Here is a 23,314-nt window from a genome sequence, read left to right as displayed (position 1 = left end):
CCAAGAGTTTGACTTTTTAGCCATTATTCCTTTAGAGAATTAATATGGAACACTGTGTTGGCTGGTTTCTACATGTAAAACATAACAAGGCAGGTAAAAATTTCTGAAACAAAACCCAAAAGCACAAATTATAATGAAATGATTGAAAAAACTGACTATACAAAAATCAAAATTTTTGGCATAATAAAAGACCACATAGAAGAACATATTGCAATACATAAAAATGGCAGATTATTTGTTTTAGAATTCCATGGGAAAGTCATATCCCTCCCTCCTTGCATTTTGGCAGAAAGCTTTAACTAGCACTTCACCTCATCCCATTTCAGTGTCTCCATTATAAAGGCTGGTGTTAAATTTAAAAATAGAACTGCCAGTTATTTTAACAAGAAAATTGGTTTATTCTGGGATAGCACAGAACTGTAATCTGGGTCAAGCAAGCTATGGGGAAAACTAAAAAAACTCAATACCCCACAACATAGTCAAGTCCACAGAACAAAGGATAGATGAGACAAAGGATAGATGAAAGTGAGAAGCTGGGAAGGCTGTTGTGCACAAAAAAAATCCATTGGAGTAACTGGGAGATTTACCTATAGTGGCTTTTCATTGGTTGAGGAGTTGTGATTGTCCCTCATTGGCTGGGCTGTTGCCTGGGAGATGAGGAAAGCCTTTCTTCCTCCTGCTGGGATAGAAAAATAGTATCCAAGTGCAAAGTTCCACTGTTCCTGTTGGATTTACAAATGAGGTGGGGTAAGGCACTAGAACTCTCCCTGTTGAACCCCCTGACTTCGTTTTAATGAGATTTCTCTTTATTATTTTCACACTGGCCTTCAACCAGCAATTCACAGTGTTTTTCTTTTGTTTATATTAAGGATTTCATAGATTCCCAAGCCTGTAGCTGGCTTAGCCCAGGTCTGTCTTCAAAGATATATTTGCTCCTTCCAGCACATGACCCTACATCATTGAGAACATCTTTAATGCCCACCCGATCTCCCAGATAATACTACTGAGCCTGGTTCCAGCTCACTGCTTTGAGAGGGGTATGTGTGTATACAGCAGGCCAATTTAAATTTTCATTACTTCTGCAGAAGTTGCATTCCATGATTGGATTAGACTCCATAGTGTCCAACTTTTTGTTTTAAATGTATATTTATTTATTTTGAGAGACAGAGAGAGAGACCAGGAGAAGGACAGAGAGAGAATCCCAAGCAGGCCCTGTGCTGTCAACACTTGCATGGCTCAAACTCACAAACTGTGAGATCATGACCTGAGCCAAAACCAAGAGATCCACCAATGGCTTAAACACCTGAGCCACCCAGGCACCCCCATAGTTTTCAACTTTTGATAAAGATACTTATTTAGTTGAGTGTGGTTGCATCACTTACCTTTTATATTTTTTCTTTTTAATATTCTATCTTTGCCATATATTTTCATAATATATTTTACTCTATATGTTTAGATTTTATTCAAATGATATATTTATCACTTACAAGTTGTTTACTAAAGATGCAGTCTTTTTTTCAAACTATTTCATGTCTTCAAAAAGTCATGCCATTAGAACATGAAAGATTTGAGTGTAAAAAGTAACTCTTAATTACAATATTCATTTAAACTAATATTGAAACAGAAAATTTCAAGTCTTACCCTCCTTCATTGTCTTCAATTTTTTGAATAAGCATTTGTAGTACTCAGCATGAGTTGGCATTTAAAATGAATAATTCTACTGGATGTTATGATTCTACTGCTACTAAAGTAAATGAGTCTTTGTAATTTCAGTAACAGTTGTGTCAATGGAATGCCTGCAGGCCAGAAACCATTTGATATTTCTTACAGGAAGCTCTATAGAAAATTTAACATAAAATAATCAAATAGTTTTAAAAACAGAAAAGGTTTAAGAAAGAAAGATTTTGGCTTAGTGATTCTGCCTCTTCTCCCATTACTGTACCAATAATTTTAATTCTATATCTAGCTTTGCAATATTTACAGTAAAATATTTTAAAGTGTGCCCACATCTATCACTATTTAGAATCAATGGCACATTCTTATGAATGTCTGCAAGTGTACTGGAGAGTTTAGTTTTCATCACTAAATAATGTGCTATTAAGATCTCTATATATAGGGTAGAGACAACACAACACACCGGTAAAACCTCAGAATTTAAATCCTGCTTTTGTCAATAACTATGTGTGTAGCTTGAGCAAATAAAACTATCCTTCCTAGAACAATGTCAGAGGATTATGTATGAGAGATATAGGTAGAGCACTAGAAAAATATCTTACATAAGCATGTGCTTTATACATAATAGACATTATTTTTATTGGAACTATATCTTCTCTTTAAATCCCCAAATGATCTATTGTACTCCCATACATATAGTTGATTAGATTTTATCTCATTATATCTTTAAATTTAACTTAATTTTTTGAAAGAGAGAATTTTAAGCAGACTTCACACCCAGTATGGAGCTTGACAGAGGTTCTATAGCACCACCACGAGGTCATGACCTGAGTAGAAGTCAAGAGCCGGATGCCTAACCAACTGAGCCGTCCAGGTGCTCCTCATTAGATCTTTCCAACAAATTTTACAACTTTAGAATTTTTATTTATTGGTTCTCAAAAATATTTCAAATGAAAACTATATAAGACATAATCATTGAGATGATAATATAAAAAGGATACCTACTTTGTTGGCATAGTCTTTTAAAGATGAAGATCCTCTGACTGCTGGGTGTACAAAAGGTGGTAAACATATCCAAAAGTGTGAGTGGCAAAAGTCTCTCTTTTGCATTATGTGTATTTAAAACATTTTTGGTGCTGTTGATATTGAAATAAGTTAGGGTTTTAGTGGTTTGTTTGTGTTTAGTGTTTGTTTGTGTTTGTGTTTACTGTTTGTGTTTAGTGGCTTCCTTGATCGTTTCTAAGACAATATTAGGATGAATATTTTTTTCTACGTAGTGAAATAGGGTGACTGTACTTAATTTACTCTTTAAAGAAGTCTTTCAAATTCAGAACAATACACAAACAGAAAGTTTAACCTGACAGCTAGCCCCATGCATTCGCTTATGAACATTACGACTTCCATTTCTTGGCATGAATACAAAAATGAACAGTCCATCTACAGAAGAAAATGATTTCTACTTAAAATAGATAAAAGTTTCCAAGAACTTTAGAATCACAGTCTATACTTTGCTCTTATATTGTCTATTGGGCCTGAAATTTCAACATTCTAAAAGGAGGTTAATAGAGAGGTTTATTTTCTTGTTTTCTTGATTGTAATTTCTATAGATATTTTCAGAAACAGTTCATTACTTCTTAATATCTGGCTGATTTTTTTGGAAACTAAATCTCATCTGTGGGGTACTGGTTTTTCAGAGATTCTAGTCATGATAGTTTTAAAGAAATAATCTTTCATCCGTACTGTGTATATGGAGTCTTTCCAAAGATCACTCCATTTAAAAATCTACTTGAAGTCTCATATTTTCTTTGCATGTCTCCATTCACCATTATTTTACTTCACTTTGCAAAAGCAGTATATATGCCTCACCCTCCACAGGCCGAAGGAAAATATAATCAGGCTATACAATTTTGTGTCCCTAACAAAGGCACAGATTGGGATAGATCATGCTTGAAAGAGTTTAACAAGAACTGAAAAACAAAGAGTTTTTTTGTTGTTTGTTTTTATGAATGAGGGACAATGCCTTTTTTATCTCAGGCTTGCTAAATACAGTCAGTCTCCTTGTCTTTCCAATCCATCTATTTGTTTGTATGTATATATCTTTCCATTCTTCAGTGCACATATGTTAAAATTAGATTTCAGAAGTGAAATGTCTGTCATGGTGACTCATGAACATGCTTATTTGAATAAAAAAATAGTAAGCCTGATTTTCCTTAATATTCTGACAATGAAAAATGGCCTTGTCTATTAGTTACATGGTAGCATTTTCTTTAAACTGAAGGAGTTAGGGGCTCCTGGGTGGCTCAATTGGTTAAGCATCAGACTTCAGCTCAGGTCATGATCTCACTCTTCATGGGTTCTGGTCCCGCGTTGGGTTCTGTGCTGACAGCTCAGAGCCTGGAGCCTGCTTTGGATTCTGTGTCTCCTTCTCTGTCCATTCCCTGATTGTACTCTGTCTCTCTCTCTCTTAGGACATGAATAAACATTAAAAAAAAACTGCGATAGTTAAATTCACAATTCCAAAGTCCTAAGGAATACATATTTAAAATGTGTGTGTGTATATAATCATTTATATATTTATATATATTTATATCAATCTTTCTAAGATGGCTCTATATTAGAAAAATACAGTATTTCTTATTTATGGTGAATTAGGTCATGTTTCTTTCTTTTCTTTGCTATTCAGTAAATCACCATAAACACTCTTGTATATATCACCCTGTGTACAAATTGAAGATAGGGAATACACTTGAAAGAATGCTGCATCATTTGAACTTTTCCTACTTTTTACTACATATTTCAAAATTGTTTTCCAGCATGGTTATTATCAAATTAGATTCCAAACTCTATCAGGGGTTAAGGGTTTCTATTTATTTATGTCCATTTGACGTTTAGTATACTGGTCATTAAGTTATCTATTGTTAGCTCCGAGTCCATCTTTGACGCTGGAGCTGGGACTAATCTCTCGCTTCTGCTTGGGTTACTGGATCCCTGGCAGGCTCTGCTAGCAGGATGCGCTGGAGGTAACTGCAAAGATGGAGAAGGAAAAAGGTCTTGCTCCTTGTATGCGAATTATTTCTGTCAACATCCCAAGCACAGCTCATCCTGGTGGCAACAATTTGTTCCCATGTTAACGTTTATCTCCTAGTCCCCACACCGGCTGCATCAGGCTTCCGCAGTAAAAGCAGTGCATCAAGAACACTGAATCCCAACTGCTCAGAACCCCCTTCTGAGCTGCTGGGGTCCAGCATCAGCCAGCCTCCGCCCCAGGGACCTAGGTTCCAGCGCTCCAGGGCCCGCTTCTGTGGGCACCAAACAGGAGGCATTCCCTCTTCAGGAATTATCCCAGTTTTCTTCAACTGCCTACTTCAAATATTTAGGTTTTAATCCTGCAGAAGTGTTCCATTGGTTTTCCAAGCCCTGGAGAGGCAACTGCTTCTAGAAATTGTTACTTCTACAAAAATCTATTTTTCTCTTGCCTTTTAAGCCCTTTGATATCTAATTAACCAACCATTGATATTAAAATGTCTCTAGGAATGCCTCCGTCAGTTAAGCAACTGACTCTTGACTTCAGTTCAGGTCATGACCTCACCTCACGGTTCGTGTTATTGAGTCTCATGTTGGCAGGGAGCTTGCTTGGGATTCTGTCTGTCCTCCCTCTCTGTACCTTCCCTGATCTTGCACATGCTCTGTCTCTCAAATAATAAATGAATATCCCTATTAAAACAATAAACATATTTTTCTAAACTTATGACTGGAACCTGAGTGATAGAAATGATATATTAAAAAGTACCCTAATTTTATTTAGAATTATATTTCTTAAATAATGCAGTTGAGGAACTGCATTAATTGCTTAATCTTGTTTCCTTTTTTGTGAATCTCTTTACCATTTTCTTGCTCATATTTCCCACTGATTTGTTGATCATCTTTATCTAATGGATTGTTTACATTGTGGGAAGCCCGTTATTTTCTTGTATAAATGCTTCATACGCTGCTTGTGTTTTGAGGCATTATGAGGAGAGGGCATTCTCTTTTCATTTTGATGTAGTCAAATTCTGTGTTACTTTCTTTTGTAATTTCTGCTTCTTATTCTTTTTTTCAATATCCTTCCTGAAAATTAATGTTTCCAGTGGGATGGTAGACCAAGATAATATAAAAATTCTGGTAGTATAAACATACAAGTGCTAAATAATCTATAACAAAAATTATTTTCAATGCATGGCTGAGTCCACAAAAAAGAAAGGAAACTCTCCAGAGTCAGTAACATAAAAGGAACAGCAGGCAGAGAGCTAAGCATGTGAGTTCAAGCTGGGTTCCAAAACAGGCTCTTGTGGTTAAACCTGAAAAGATCTTTTTATATTTTCATTTTAAAACATTATAAAATATTTCTAAATTAAATAAGAACAAATTGAATCCCTATGCTTGTATCACCCAGATGAAGAATCATTAGATTTTTTTTTCATTTTTGTTTAATCTCTCTTATTTTTATAAATTCAAACTTCAGATATAATGTCATTTAACCCTTCATCCTTCAATAATACTCTCCAAAAATAAGACAAGCACCTTGACAGCAAATGTGGAGGCAAAATAGGTGAAGATGAATAAGAGGTACAAACTTGCAATTATAAATTAAGTCACAGGGATGAAAAAATGCAGCATAGAAAATCTAGTTGATAATATTTCATGATGACAGATGGTAACTACACTTATCCAGATAAGCATCACATAATGTATAGAATTATTGAATCACTATGTTGTATACCTGAAACTAATATAACATTGTATGTCAACTACAAAAATTTAAAAAAGTAGAAACACAATGAAAGCATAGAACTCCTGAAATAATATAACTATCAGTCTAAGATTTTATAACCAGATTAGCAATTATTTAAGAAAAAGTGAAAAAGACAGTTTTAGACAGATTTAACTCTAAACTACTAATAGACCCTTACTAATAGTAGTTCTATTAAACTATATATCTCTCTAGACAGATAGATATATAAATAGATAGATAGAGTCAGGAAGAAAATAGAGTCAATTCTTCAATTCTTCTTATTTGTGGTAGTTCTATTCTGTAAATTGCCAGGAACATTGAATTGCCAAATACTAAGCTTTTGATCTCAGGAGAAATAGAGACTTGGGTTTGTTTGGGCCTCTGGGCACATTATTTTTGTCAAAGTGTTATTTGTTTTCTATAGGTTTGTTTGCCAAAGTCCTTATAAAACAAGCCATCTCATGTGTGCCTTCCATACAAGCCTTTCCTGTAGAACACTTAGCAGCTGTTCTTAAAATTCTTCTGAGTCTCATCCGTAGAAACTGTCCTACCTGCAAGTTTCACATTTTCATGCTTTCCCATTATTTGAAACAAAAAATATTTAACATTTTTTATCCCAAGTAATGTGGACCTGAACTTTTGGGGGTTTCAGCCTCGTAACAGTGCTGCCCACCATGTTTTTTTCATCATCTACCATCTCATGAAACCACACAATGAGGTGCTTTCCATCTTTCCCCTAGCTTTATCATGCACTGGACATGTTATGTTAGCACTTTCTGTAGTGGCCACACAAACAGAAGGACAAATGTCCTCTCCCTTTTTCTGGATGGACGGTCTTGTTGATTTATTACCATTGAAGTCACAGCCATTGGCACTAACATTCGTGCCTAAAGGACGCTTATCTAATGCAAGTATCTTATCCGTGGGGCACATCACAGCCTTCTCATGCTAAAGCACACCAGCATTAGCACTACACTTCGGGGCCACTTTAAACAGTAACATCACCCAAATAATTGCATAAAAATGTTAAAAACAGACCACAAAAAGGCAAGTATGAGAGCAGAAGTCAGAAGGCAGGGCATTCCCTTGTCCAGCCTCACCTGGGAATGCATATGCTGGCAAATTTTTTACCACTGTGACTATACTCATGAATGATTAGAAAAATGCTCTATTTTAGTATTACAAACTAACTTCAACAAGGAGGCAAATGATGATAAATTTGTCTGAAGGAAGGACAGTTATAATAATTTAATATTAAAAGGAAAATGTTTTAATTAAGGTATTGTGAAACAGCATATGATGCAATAGGGGAAATAAAAATTAACATATGATATATTATCTAGCAGTGTGGTGACATTTAAATAAGAATTTTGAAGTATCATACTTACTAAAACAAAGGATTCAATTTTACATCCAAACAATATAGGAATAAAGGGAAAATAAAACATAACTGATAGAAGAGAAAAAAATACAGTAAAGAGAAAGCATAACTAAAAAGGTAAAAAAAACAAATACAAACTAGGGCTCCTGGGTGGCTCAGTCAGTTAAATGTCTGACTTCGGCTCAGGTCATGATCTCACGTTCGTGGGTTCAAGCCCCGTGTTGGGCTCTATGCTGACAGCTAGCTCAGAGCCTGTATCCTGCTTCAGATTCTGTGTCTCCCTCTCTCTCTGACCCTCCCCTGCTCACGCTTGTGCTCTCTTTCTCTCTCTCTCAAAAATAAGTAAAACATTAAAAAAATTTTTAAACAAATACAAACGTACCTAATGATAAAAATGCTTAAAAATATAATAAAAGTAGTTTGAAAAATCTATGTGCTATTTATAAATGAACAAAAGTTAAGAAATAAGGCAAAAAGATCAGATAAGTTCTAATAAAGCTGGGGAACAATACTAATATCAGGCAAAATGGAATGTATAATAGTGATAAATAATAAAGTTCACCAAAAAGATTAATCATGAACTTGTATTCACTTATTTTAATTACAGAATTTTTAAAATTGCAAATAAAAAATCGATTATTACAAGCTGTTGCATGTTTAAAGACAGCAGTGGTTTATAGAAATGACTAACCATTCAATGATTCTTTGGTTCAGTTGAAGACTTAAATAAAAGATTATTACTGAGTTCATTAAAAAATAGCTATTGTAAATCTGTAGATTTTTAACAGACCAATAACAGCAATTAAATATTTTGGGTTAATATGTTACATTTAGTTTTGGGAACAGTGTTTTAAAATTGGATTAATAGTTTTAAAACTGCCTTTATAAAGACCTGTATGTGATTACAGGTGATAATGTGTGCATGGAGGATAGAGGAACTAGTAGGGAAGAAAGCAACTTATTTTAAAAATTTAATTGAGATATAAGTGACATATAAGAGATTCAGGTATACAACACAATGATTCATCATTTGTATACGTTGCAACATGACCATCACAATAAGTCTAGGTAACATTTATCACCACACATAGTTAAAAAAAATCTGTTTCTTATGTTGCGAACTTCTAAGATTTACTCCCTTAGCAACTTTCAAAGATGCAATACAGTTTTATAATCTATAGTCACCATGTTGTACACTACACACATGACATTTTTTTATAACTGGAACTTTGTACCTTTTGACTCCATCCATATTGCTTCCCCTCCCTTGTCTCTTGCAGTCACCAGTTTGTTCTATCAAGGAGTTCTTTTTGTTTTAAATTGCACATATAAGTGAGATCATATGGCATTTATCTTTCTCTGACTTATTTCATTTAGCGTAATGCCCTCAAGGTCCATCCATGTTGTTGCAAATGGTAGGATTTCCTTCTCTTATGGCTGCATAGTATTCCATTGTATACACATACCACTTTTTCCTCTATTCATTTACCCACTGATGGACACTTAGATTGCTTCTCTGTTTTGTCTATAACAAATAACACTTCACTGAACATGAAAGTGCATATGTCTTTTTAAGTTATTGTTTTTGTTTCCTATAATCTCAGAATTATATAGCAAAATAATATTCCCAGTGGAAGGCAGCAATCTTTTAACATACTTTTATCAGAAACTGACTTATCAAGCAGACCAAACAAAAACTTGCAGGAAATAGAAGATATGGATAACAAGCTAAAAAACACATAAAGTATTATATATGAAGACCTCTTTACATGACAATAAGTCAGTAGCCATTGTGCTCAAACACACATGTAACTTTTATAACTGATCATATTTCAGTTAATTTAGAATTAATAGCAAAAAGCTAACTGTTAAATCTTTTTATTCAAGTTTTATTCTAAATTTCACAATTTTACACTTATGGAAAAAGTCACAAATACATTATAAAGAACCTTTTTCCAGTTTTTCTTGTAACATTTGAGAGGAAGTTACAAATCTGATGCCGCATCACACATGTATATTTTAATGTGTATTTCCTATAAACAAAAACAATCTCTTAAAATACAACCATAGGAATCATAAATTTACATCAGTGCACTAGTTGTTACAATAATCTTTTTTATAGGAAAGGTATCAGGTCTGGAATTATACCTAGCATTTAGTCATCATGTCATGGTAGTCTTCTTCAATTTGTAACAGTTATTTTAGAATTTTGGTAATTTTGAAGATTTTAAACTAATTACTTTGTACACTGTCTCTCAGTTTGGTATGTTGATGTTTTCTCATAATTAAGTGCAGGCTACAACTATTTGGTATGAATATCATGACAATGATGCTATTTTCTCATCACAAACTACTGAGTGGCTCACCGGTTTTGACTGATCACATTGCTAATGATCATTGGGATCACTCGATCAATGTGGTGTCAACCAGTCTTCTCTCATGGGAAGCTGATTTTTCACCCTTTCATGATTAATAAGCATTTTGTATGGAAGTCATTTAAAAGTCAAAAGTACCTTATTCCTATTCAAACTTTAAATGTATTCCTATGTTAATTTATATTAATATGGACTTATATTCCTATCTATTCAGTAGACTGTTGGTGTCATTGTTCATTTGGATGCTCAAATTCCTTGCACTTTGGTCAGTAGAAGTCCACTCAAGCTGGCTCTTAGGCCATTTTGACATGACCCCGTCACTCCTTAAACACTTCCTTGCTTCCTGGGTACAGCAGGATATTCTAGGCCAGCCTGACGTTTCCCTGATGTTGGCTTGAATTCAGCTATTTCTGAAAGAAGCTTAGTTCGTTTTGGAGAAGAATCATATTTGAAGCCATGCCCTGGGGACTGACTGATTATTGGTGCTGGTAATTTGCTCCTCTGATGCACTCTTTATGGACAGAGCTGGGGAAGACATGTATGTGCATGTGTATGCATATGCAGTTGTACACTGAATATGATTGGACTTTCAGGCCCACTAATTTGTGGATTTTTAAAATAAATACAATACTATAAATGCATTTTCCATACATTTTCTTTAGCTTGTAAGAATATAGTATCTAACATAAAAAATATTTGTTAACTGACTGTTTATGCAACTCTTCCAGTTAATAAGTTATTAGTAGTTAACTTTTGGGGAGTCACAAGTTATTAATGGATTTTTGACTGCATGGGGAGGCCAGTGCCCCAATCTATTATTCACGGATTATTCAAGGATCACCTGTGCATATTTAAATCTATATTTCCCCATCTAATTACCTAGAAGCCATGTCTCCAATTCCAAGCCAACATCAAAGGGTTTATTTTATGTTTTTATACGTTTGTAAATAGCTTCTTCAAAGTTATTTGATTCCCATGTTCCCTTGTATAACTACTGACATAATCGGTCTCCCTCTGTGCCACCAATCTCTGATTCCAACTGCTTCCTCATGCTGCCTCTCTTATGTGGACATTCTGCTAGGCTCTGACCCCTCTCCCAGGCTGCTCTCATACCTCTGGAGCACTGACTGTTTACATCAGCTCATTTTTAGGCATAAACACCTTATTTCATCTTCTTGGACTCTTATACCCTATGGTAAGTATCCTGAGATGTTTCAGTTGATCTGTGCCTCCTGATACATGGAGATTTATGTAATCTCTAGTAACCTGGTACCAGTGCTAGTATATGTGATGAAGAAGTGATGGAATGTCATTTCTAATATTAACTTATAAAAAATTGGAGCATTTTCTCTTGGGAGTACTTTTTCTAGCTTTATTAGATTATACTGGGAGAAAGAAAGCTTCCATGCTGTGAGTAGCTATATGCAAATAGGAAGGAACTAAAGCCTTTGGCCAACACACAGTGAGGAACAGAGGCCTGCCAATAGTCACACAAGTTGAATCTCCAGCTCCAGATTCTCCAAGTGAGAAGACCCCACATCAACTTCACGAATGACCCTAAGTAACAAACAGCCACATAAGTTGTTCCAGATTCCTGACTCTCAGAAACCACATAAGATAAGAAGTATTTGTAGTCTTTAAATGTAAGTTTTGGGCTAATTTTTTATATAGAAATGGATAACTGATAAATACCTGTCTTGAGTGCTATCCTCTAGCCTCCACATGACACCATTTCCAGGTCCAGAGACCTGTGTGGACTCTGAAACATTCCAGCAATCATTAACACATACAATAACTTCCTCACCACGCCTGAGCTCTGACACACCATGCTAAGCTGCCCCTTGGCATGGATACTTTACTAGCTGTGCCTTGCCTAAAGGCTTTAGCAATGAAAAGATTTTAAAAAATGGAATTAAAAAGGAAAGAGGAAAAGGGTGGAAAACACAAATTTTAATATATGTGAAATGATTACGATTCACTAATGAATCTATCTCCTCATAAAGTTACCTTTTTTTTCTTGGCAGTGGAAACACTATCTTAGCAAATTTTAAGTACACAATGCAATATATTTGACTGTAGTCACCATGCTGTACATTAGATCCCCAGGAATTATTCATTTCATAAGTGAAGTCTGTACCTGGTGACCAACATACCTCATTTCCTCTGCCAGTCCCTGGCAGCCACCATTCTACTCTGTTCCTGTGAGTTTGGTTTTCTTCTTTATTTAGATTCTGTATATCAGTGAATTAATTCAGTATTTATCTTTCTCTGACTTATTTCACTTATGTCATATGTCCTCAAGCCTCATCCATGCTGTCCCAATGATTTCCTGATTTCAGGCTGAATACTGTGTGTGTGTGTGTGTGTGTGTGTGTGTGTGTGTGTGTGTGGTGTATACCAAAAATTTTAACCATAAATCAATCAATGGACATGTGGGTTTTTTCTGTATCTTTATACTGTTGTAATGCTACAATGGACACAAGAGTATAAATATTCTAGATACTGATTTCACTTTCTTTAGATCTAGACATGGAGATGGAATTGACATATCATAAGGTAGCCATATTGATATGTTCTGGTTGTTGTAACAATATACCACAGACAAGTATTTGACAAACAGTGAATATTTATTTCTCACAGTTCTGAAGGCTGGAAGTCTGAGATCAAATTGCAAACATGGTCAGGAGAGAGCCCTCTTGACTCTTTTAATGTTGACTTCTTTTAATGTTTATTTTTGAGAAAGAGACAGACTGAGCAAGGAAGGGACAGAGAGAGGGAGGCACAGAATCTGAAGCAGGCTCCAGGCTCTGATCTATCAGCACAGAGCCCAATGCAGGGCTTGAACTCCTGAAGTGTGAGATCATGACCTGAACCCAAGTAGGACACCTAACTAACTGAGCCTCCCAGGTGTCCTTGGCGATGTGGACTTCTTGCTGTAGTCACACAAGGCAGAAGGAGCTAGGGAGCTCTGCAGGGTCTCTTTTATTGGAATACTAATTCCCTTCATGAGGGCTCCACCCTCATAATTTAAGTACCTCCCAAAGGCTCCACTTCTGAATATTGTCATTTTATAAATAGGATGATTTGAACATACAAATACAGGGTGGGGAAACACAAAGCTTCACAAAATAGCAGTTCTACTTTTACTATTTTGAGTAATCTCAATATTGTTTTCTATAATGCCTATAACAATTTATACTCCTTCCAATATTGTACAATTCTCTTTTCTCTATGTCCTCCCTGACATTTGTTATTTCTTGGCTTTTCAATAACGCAATCCTAACTGGTGTGAGGTAATATCTATTGAAGACTTTGATTTGCATTTTCCTGTTGAATATTGATATTGATACCTTTTCTTGGGCCTGTTAGATATTTGGAGGTCTCCTTTGGGAAAATGTTTATTCAGATCCCATGACCATCTTGATTGGATTATGTATCTTCTTGCTATTAAGTTGTATGATTTCTTTATATATACTTTGGGTAATAACCTCCACTCAGATATAGTTTATATTCTCCCATTCCATAGACTGCCTTTCCACTCTTTCTCTCTTTGTGTAGAAGCTTTTTAGTTTTATGTAGTCCCACTTGTCTCTCTGCTTTTGTTGCTCATGTTTTTGGTTTCATATCCAGAAAATCATCATGCAAACAATGGCAAAGAGGTTTTTTTTTCTTCCATATGCCTTCTTCTAGGAGTGTTATGGCTTTAGGTCTTTCATTTGAGTCTATAATCCATTTTGACTTAATTTTTTTTAATGGTTTAAAGATAGGGGTCCAGATTCCTTTGTACATGAACGTCCAGTTTTCCCAACACCACTTATTGAAGAGACTGTCCTCTCTCCACTCTCGTCAAAGATTAGTGCACCATAGGGGTGTGGGTTCGTTTCTTGGTTTGCTATTTTGTTCCATTTGTCCATATGTCTGTTTTTATACTAGTACATGCTGTTTTAATGACTGTAGTTTTTGATAGAGTTTGAAGTTACTAATTATGATGTCTCTAGCTTTTGTCTACTTTGTCAAAATTCCTTTGGCTATTTGGGGTCTTTTGTGGTATCTTGCAGTTTTAGGATTGTTTTTCTATGTATCTGAAAAATACCACTGAAAAAAATTTTAAGTTTATTTATGATAGAGAGAGAAAGAGAATATAAGTGAGAAAGGGGTGGAGAGAGGGATAGAAAGAGTCTCAAGCAGGCTCCCCACTGTCATCACAGAGCCCAATTTGGGGCTCAATCTCATGATGGTAAGATCATGACCTGAGCCAAAATCAAGAGTCAGACACTTAATCAACTGAGACACCCAGGTACCCCTACCACTGAAATTTTAATAAAGATTGAAATGAATCTACAGATTGCTTCAGCTAGTATGGAAATTTTAACAACAGTAATTCTTCCAAAATATGAACATGGAATATCTATCCATGCATTAATTTCTTAACGGATAGATTACATTTCTTAGAGTGCAGGTCTTTAACCTCATTAGTTATATATAGATTTAAGTACTATATTCTTTTGATGTTATTGTATATGGGATTGTTTTCTTAATTTCTTTCAAATAGTCTGTGTGAGTATATAAAAATGCAACTGATTTCTGTATACTGATTTTGTATCCTACAACTTTTGAATGTATGAGTTCTAACAGTTTCTTTTTTTATAGAATCTTGGGCTTTTCTGTATGATACCATCTACAAATAGAAAATTCTACTTCCTTTCTTATTTGGATGCTTTTAATTTTTTTTTTCTTGTCTAATTTCTCTGGCTAGGACTTCCATACTATATTGAACAAATTGGCAAGAATGGGCATTCTTCTTGTTTCTGACCTTAGAGTAAAATCTTTCAGATTTTCAATGTTAACTAAGTATGATGTTAGTCGTGTGCTATTATATGTAGTCTTTATTATGTTCAGTTACATTGTATATCAAATTTGCTGAGTTTTGTTATGAAAATCTATTGAATTTTGATAAATGCTTTTTCTGCATCTATTGAAATAATTATATAACTTTCTCATTCTTTTACTGTGATGTTAGTTGATGTGCAAATGTTGAACCTCCCTTGTATGCCTAAGGGTAATTCTCACCTGGTCATGGTATATGATCTTTTTAATGCTGTTAACTTTGCTCCCATTTTGTTGAAGATTTTTCTATCTGTAATCAGGAGGGAAAATGGTCTGTTATTTTTATTTTCTTATCATGTCCTTGTCTGCTTCTGGTATCATGGATAATGCTGCCCTCATAAAATGAGTTTGGAAATGTTATGATTCTAGTAATCTCCCCATTCTCTTAAGTATTCCACCTACTGGCATAATTGTTTCTAGAAATCTCATGATCCTTTGTTTTTCTGCAGCATTAGTTGCAATATCATCTTTCTGATTTTATTTGAATTTTCTCTTATTGTTAGTTTACTATTTATCATTTAATTTTTTTGAAAAAACAAGCTTTTAATTATATTGATCTTTCCTATTGTATTTTAGTCTAAACTTATTTCCTCATAGGTCTTTATTAGTTACCTCAGTTCTATGAGGAATAGCTAGGAGATTTAACTGAAATCTGGCCTCCCCACCACCTATATAATCATCATTATCAACATCCATCTTAGCACAGTTTTTTGCAGCATCTTATAAGTTTTGGTATGTGTATTCCCTTTTTCATTTGTCTCAAAGTACTTTTTTTTCCTTTGATTTCTTTTTTGATCTATTGGCTATTCAGCAGTATGTTATGCTGAAATAAAATATTAATTTTCCAATTTTCCTATAAGAATTTGTCTCTAGTTTTAGAACACGGTGGTCGAAAAAGATATTTGAGATGACATCAATTTTCTTAAATTTATTAAGACTTATTTTGGGGCCAAATATATGATCTAGCCTAGAGAATGTTCCCATTGCACTTTAGAAGAATGTAGTTTCTGATGCTCTTGAATCAAATGATCTGTACATATTTGTAAGTATATTTATTCTTTAATGTAACTGAAGTCTGCTATTTCCTTATTGAGTTACTGTTTGAATAATCTATCTGTTGTTGAAAGTGGTATATTAAAATCCCTTATTATTGTATATTTCTCCTTACTTGTTAATATTTAATATATTTAGTGTACCAATATTTGGTTCATTTATAACTATTATATCTTCTTGGCGAATTGACCCCTCTATCATTATATAGTGACCTTATTTTTCTCCTGCTACGGTTTTGACTTAAAATCTATTCTTTCTTATATAACTACGCCTGCTCCATTTTTTGGTGTCAATTTACATAAGATGTCTTTTTCCTTTCCTCACTTTCAATTTCTGTGTGTCCTTAAAGATGAAGTGAATCTCTTGTAGGCAGTGTATAGTTGGGTCTTGGTTTTTTATCCATTCAGCCACTGTTTTTTGAGTAGATAAATTAATTATTGCTAGGTGAGGGCATACTATTGCCATCTTATTATTATCTGGCTTTTAAAATTTTTTTCCATTGTTCTTCTCTTCCTCTTTTGCTATTCTATCTTTTCTTTATCTACTATGTACCTTTCAGTATTATTTCTGATTATGAGACTTACATAAAATATTTTGTAGTTATACCAATCTATTTTAAGCTGACAACCTCAATTACAGACATAATCTATTCTTGAACCCACATTTTTATGTAACAATTTACATCTTTCATATAGTTTATCTATTAACATTATTATATATAATTTTTTTAGTAGTTTTGTGTTTTAACCATCTTTTGGAATTAAATGATGTACACATCATTAACAGACTATATACTTACCTCTCTATGTGAGTGTTAAAACTGCTTATATTTTCATGTTACTAATTAGTATTCTTTTATTTCAACCTAAAGAATTCCTATTAGCATTTCTTGTAAGGCAGCTGTAGTGATGATGAATTCTCTGAGTTTTGTTTGGAAAAGTATTTCTCCATTTCTGAAGGACGGCTTTGCCAGAAAAAGTATTCTTGGCAGGGTAATTTTCCAGCACTTTTAAAATATTATCTCACCTTCTCCTGGCCTGCAAGGTTTCTGCTGAAAAAAATCCATGTAGAGCATTATGAGTGTTCTCATGTATGTGGTAAGTTTTTCTCGCTGCTTTCAAAAGTATCTCTTTAATTTTTATCTTGGGTTGAATCTGCTTAGAGACTTATGTGCTTAATATAGCTGAATGATCATGTTTTTCCCAGATTTGAGAAATTCATTTTTTTCATATTATTTATTTATTTTTTAAATAAGTTATATGGAAAACAACTTGGCAATAAACACCCAGTGCTCTTCGTCACAAATGCCCCTCTCCATGACCACCACCCCTTTCCCCTTCCCTCTCCAGCCCTCAGTTTGTTTTCAGTATTCAAGAGTCTCTCATGATTTGCCTCACTACCTCTCCCTAACACCCCCTGCCAATTCCCCTTTCCATGGTGCCCATTAGGTTTCTTCTGTTAGACCAATGAGTGAAATCTATGGTATCTGTCCCTCTCTGCCTGACTTATTTTGCTTAGCATGACTCCCTCCAGGTCCATCCACTTTGCTACAAATGGTTTTCTTCAATATTCCTTTGGCTATTCAGGGTCTTTTGTGGTTCCATAAAATTTTAGGATAGTTTGTTCTAGCTTTGAGAAGAATGCTGATGCAATTTTGATTGGGATTACATTGAATGTGTAGATTGCTTTGGGTAATAATGACATTTTAACAATGTTTATTCTTCCAATCCATGAGCATAGGATGTTTTTCCATTTCTTTGTGTCTTCTTCAATTTCCTTCATAAGCTTTCTATAGTTTTCATCATACAGTCTTTTACATCTTTGCTTAGGTTTATTCCTAGGTATCATTTTTTTTTTGTGCAATTGTGAATGAGATCCATTTCTTGATTTCTCTTTCTGTTGCTTCATTATTGGTTTATAGAAATGCAACCAATTTCTGTACATGGAATTTGTACCTGTGGCTTTCCTGAATTCATGGATCAGTTATAGAAGGCTTCTGGTGGAGTCAGTTGGGTTTTCCACGTAGAACATTATGTCATCTGCGAAAAGTTAAAGTTTGACTTCTTCTTTCAGGTTCTGATACATTTTATTTCCTTTTTTGGTCTGGTTGCTGATGCTGGGGCTTCCAGCACTATGTTAAACAACAGTGGTGAGAGTGGACATCCCTGTCGTGTTCCTGATCTCAGGGGGAAAGTTCTCAGGTTTTTCCCATTGAGGATGGTATTAGCTGTGGTCTTTTCATATAGTGCTTTAATACTGTTTAAGTAAGTTCCTTCTATCCTGACTTTCTTGAGGGTTTTTATTAAAAAGCGATGTTGTATTTTGCCAAATGCTTTTTCTGCATCTATTGACAGGATCATATGGTTTTTTATCTTCCTCTTTGTTAATGTGATGTATCACATTGATGGATTTGTGAATACTGAACCACTCCTGTAACCCAGGAATGAATCCCACTTGATCATGATGGAACATTCTTTTTATGTGTTGTTGAATTTGATTTGCTAATATCTTGTTGAGTGTTTTTGCATCTGTATTCATTAAGGATATTGGCCAGTAGTTCTCTGTTTTTGTTTGGTCTCTGTCTGGTTTGGGAATCAAAGTATTACTTGCTTGATAGAAGGAAAACTTCTGAACTCATTCTATTTCTATTTTATGGAATAACTTGAGAAGGATGTGTGTTAACTGTGCTTTAAATATCTGGTAGAAATCCCCTGTAAATCCATACAGTCCTGGGCTTTTATTCGTTGGGAGATTTTTGATAACTGATTTGATTTCTTTTATGGGTCTGTTCAGATTTTTCTTTCTCTTCTCATTTGAATTTTGGTAATGCATCTGTGCTTAGAAATTTGTCCATTTCTTCTAGGTTGTCCAGTTTGGTGGCAAATAATTTTTCACAGTAATCTCTGATGTTTGCTTGTATTTTTGAGGGATCATTTGTAATAAACCTCTAGCTGAACTCCTCAGAAAGAAAAGAGAGAACACCCAAATAGACAAAATCACGAATGAAATTGGATTTATCAATATTATTTATTTTTTCAAAGAGCCAACGTTTGGTTTCATTGATCTGTTCAATTGTTTTTTATTTGATATTGTTTATTTCTGCCCTAATCTTTATTATTTCTCTTCTTCTGGGTTTGGGGTGCTGTTGCTGCTTTCTTTCTAGTTTCCTTAGGTGCTCTGTTAGATTTTGAATTTGTGATTTTCCTAGTTTGTTGAAATAAGCCAGGATTGCAATATTCTTTCCTCTCAGTATTGCCTTTGCTGTGTTCCAGACAGTTTGGATTGTTGTATTTCCATTTTCATGTGTTTTCATTTCAAGTTTCATACCATTGTGACCTGAAATTGTGCATGGTATGATCTCAATGCATTTGTATTTATGGAGGGCTTTGTTATGACCCAGTATGTGATCTGTTTTGGAGAATGTGCTATGCACACTCGAGAAGGAAGTGAATACCCTAGCTTCAGGATGCAGAGATCTAAATAAATCTATTAATTCCAACTGTTCCAGTATGTCACTCAGGTCCATTGTTTCTTTAGTGATTTTCTGTCTGATTGACCTATCCATTGTTGTAAGTGGAGTATTAAAATTCCCTGCAATTAGCAATTTTTTAACAATAAGATTGTTTCTGTTTGTGATTAGTTGTTTTATGTTTTTGGATGCCCCTGAATTTGGCACATAGATGTTTATAAATGTTAGCTCTTCGTGATGGAGAGACCCTGTAATTATTATATAATGCCCTTCTTCATCTCTTCTTACTGCCTTTAAAGTACAGTTTGTCTGATATAAGTATGGCTACTCTGGCTTTCTTTTGACATCCAGTCACATGATAGGTATTTCTCCATCCCATTACCTTCAATCTGAAGGTGTGTCTTCAGGTCTAAGGTGAGTCTCTTGTAGACAGCAAATAGATGGACTTTGGCTTTTTATCCATTCTGCTACCCTGAGTCGTTTGATTGAAGTATTCAGTTCATTTACATTCAGTGTTATTATTGAAAATCGTGTGTTTAGATTTATTGTGTTCTCTGTAGAGTTCATGTGTGTATTGATGTCTTTGGTGTCTTATATTCCTTGCTACATTTCTCTCACAGAGACGCTCTTAGGATTTCTTGTAGGGCTGGTTTGATGGTGATGAATTCTCTCAATTTTTGTTTATTTAGGAAAACCTTTATCTCCCCTTCTATTTTGAATGACAGGCTCGCTGGATAAAAGATTCTTGGCTGCCTATTTTTTCTGTTCATCACTTTGAAGATTTCCTGCCATTCCTTTCTTGCCTGCCAAATTTCAGTAGATAGGTCTGTAACCACTCTGATAGGTTTCCCTGTGTATGATAGGGCCCTTTTAGCCATAGCTGCTTTCATAATTCTCTCCTTATCCTTATATTTTGCCAGTTTCACTATGATATATTGTGCCAAAGGTTGGCTCAAGTTATGTCTGAAGGGAGTTTGATGTCTCTCTTGAATTTCAATGTCATTTTCTTTCCCCAGATTAGAGAAGTTTTTGGCTATAATTTGATCCAGCACCCTTTCAGTAACGTTTTTTCTTTCTTCCTCTTTTAGGAACTCCTATAATATGGATATTGTTCCATTTGATTTTATCACTCAGGTCTTAAATTCTCCTTTTGTGCTCCTGTATCAATTTCTCTTTCTCGGCTTCCTCTTTTGTTATAACTGTGTCTTCTAATTCACCTATTCTCCTCTCTGCTTCTTCAATACTTGCAGTGGAAGCCTCCCTTTTATTATTCAGCTCATTTACAGCCTTTTGAATGTCTCTAGTCTTTGTATCAATAGCTTCTCTGATGGCTTCCATGCTTTTATCAAGCCCAGCGATTAATTTTATGACAATCATTCTAAATTCTTGTTCGGTTATGTTGCTTGTGTCTGTTTTGAGTATTCTGTTGCTGTGATTTCTTCCTGGAATTTCTTTAGAAGAAAGTTCTTACGTTTCATCATTTTGGATAGCTTTCTGTCTCTTCTCAGTTTTGAAAGCTCATTCTGCACTCTGCTCTATTAAAGGAAGCTCTTTATCCAGGGCCTGTCGTTTCAGGAGATGTTCTCTTAATGGTGTCTCTCAATTTCTTTTTTTATGCCTCTAATTAATTTATTTCCCTACTCAGTGATATTTGGGACTTTCCACCATGTGTGCTTTGGCTTGTTTCTTGAGGTGGCCACAGGCATCCCTGAGGTTATTATCAATAAGGAATCTGTGTGCGCACCTCCATTCTTGGAGATCAGAATACTGTCTTTTAATTCTTCTCAGTTTGCTAGTTGCGGACAGGCAGCGACTACAGAGCTCCCTACTTCTCCGCCATCTTCCATCATTATTTTTTAAAATAAGTTTTCTATCCCTTCTCTTTATCTCTTCTTTGTGGAATTCCATAAAACATATATAGTTTAAGCTGTCTTATAATTCATCTAAGCTTTCTTTTGTCTTATTTCTCCTTTGGATACTTTTAAATGATGTCTTCAAGTTTACAAATTCTTTTTCTGCCTCATCAAGTCTGTTCTCACTGCTCTCTGTTGCAGTTTTTACTTCATTCATTATATTCTTCAACTCTAGAATTTCTGTTGGGTTCTTTTTTAATGATTTCTCTTTCTTTTTGAAACTCCCATTTGGTTCATATATAGTTTCCTAATTTCATTGAGCAGTCTGTGTTCCCTTGTAATTCAATGAACTTTGTTATAAGAATCTTTAGTTTTTTTCAAACAGTTTATAGATCTCCATTTTGAGGTCTGGCTATAGAAAATTATTGGTGGTATCGTTACCTTGAATTTTCATGTTCCTTCTAGTTTGGCCTTCAGAATGCTATATTTACATTTAAAAAAGGCATCAACTACCAAAATTTGCTGTCTTTGGAAGAAAAATACCTTTACTGGTCAGTCTGAGATTCTGAAAATTGTTTAGACCTGTTCCATAGATGCACTCTACATTCCTTATTCCTTCTTTGTGATGAATCCTTATGTTATTCTTCCCCCCCTACTATAGAGACAGGCCAGGTGCCTAGAACTTCCCATTTGTTTTCCCTAGCATGGTGCCCTAAAATGTTTAAATTGATAAGCTTTCTCTTCAGTCTACAGATTCAGGTCAGCTTTCTAAACTCACTAGCCATTGCAAAAGCTTCTGCTTAATATCTATGGGAGTGGGAGTCTGAGGCACATGGAGTATCAGGTGCCCATAGGCCAGTTGGGAAATTCCATAAGGAATGCTTCCCCAGCAATTTGTGGGTGAGCTTCCTGATGGATTCCATAAAGCAATTAATAGTTTGAACTGCAAAGTATTTAGTAATATCCCTTTGATGAGTTCTGAGTACTGGTTACTATGTTCCCCAATTCTGCTAACCCTCAACTGTTCAGATAACCTAAGTATTCTTGGTAGAACAGGAAAGAAATGGGCTTATTGATTTTCTTGATCTTTGAAAGAGGACAGTTGTGGTTTTTAAAATTTTCACTACTGTTTTTCTATTTCTCTTTGATTAGTTCCTGCTATTTCTTATTCTTCTACTTTTGGGGGGGCTACTTCCTTTTTCTAGTTCTAAAGATGAAAATATAACTATTGATTCTGGATTTTTTCTGATTCTTATTTGGTAGTATCTCAATTTTTTTCAGGTTAGATTTTGATTGTTATTTAAATCATTCTCCAATTTTTATGACTTCTTCTATAATCTATAGACTATAAGTATATTGTTTAATATAATTTAACTCTTCAGTGTTATTCTAGCCACTTCAGCATTTTTATGCTTAATTTTGGCATTGTATAGGGCTGACATAACAAAGTACTCCAGACTTGTGGCTTAAACAACAGAAATTTACTTTCCTCACAATGCTAGAAGTAGGAAGTACAAGACAAACATTTTGCCAGGGTTGATTTCCTTTATGACCTCTCTTTTTGGCTTGTAGATGGCTACCTTCACTTGGTCTTTACTCTGTGCATTCATTTCTCTAGTATCCCTTCCTCTTCTTAAAAAAACACCAGTTATATAGGATTAAGTCCTAACAATATCATTTTAAATTAATCACCTCTTGATCATGGTGGATAATTCTTTTATATGCTGTTGAATTCGATTTGCTAGTATATTGTTGAGTATTTTTGCATCTGTATTCATTAAGGATATTGGTCTGTAGTTCTCTTTTTTGGCTGGGTCCCTGTCTGGCTTGGGTATCAAGGTGATGCTGGCT

The 23,314-nt window shown here is 34.8% G+C and overlaps 1 long non-coding RNA gene across 5 annotated transcripts in view; it reads left to right on the top strand.

The window, feature by feature from the left end:
- The first annotated feature begins 683 nt into the window (after positions 1–683).
- Positions 684–23,314, top strand: part of LOC115279280 — an 83,456-nt gene continuing 60,825 nt past the window's right edge. For 3 of the 5 annotated variants that reach the window (XR_003903334.1, XR_003903330.1, XR_003903331.1), the window contains exon 1: positions 684–747. This is a non-coding gene — a long non-coding RNA (uncharacterized LOC115279280). Of the gene's footprint in view, positions 748–970; positions 1,038–23,314 lie in introns of those variants that run through there. The other 2 variants (XR_003903332.1, XR_003903333.1) reach the window with 2 other exon arrangements.

The sequence above is a fragment of the Suricata suricatta genome, chromosome 15, assembly GCF_006229205.1.
Source record: "Suricata suricatta isolate VVHF042 chromosome 15, meerkat_22Aug2017_6uvM2_HiC, whole genome shotgun sequence".
Lineage (NCBI taxonomy): Eukaryota > Metazoa > Chordata > Mammalia > Carnivora > Herpestidae > Suricata > Suricata suricatta.
This window is presented reverse-complemented; position numbering and strand designations above follow the sequence as displayed.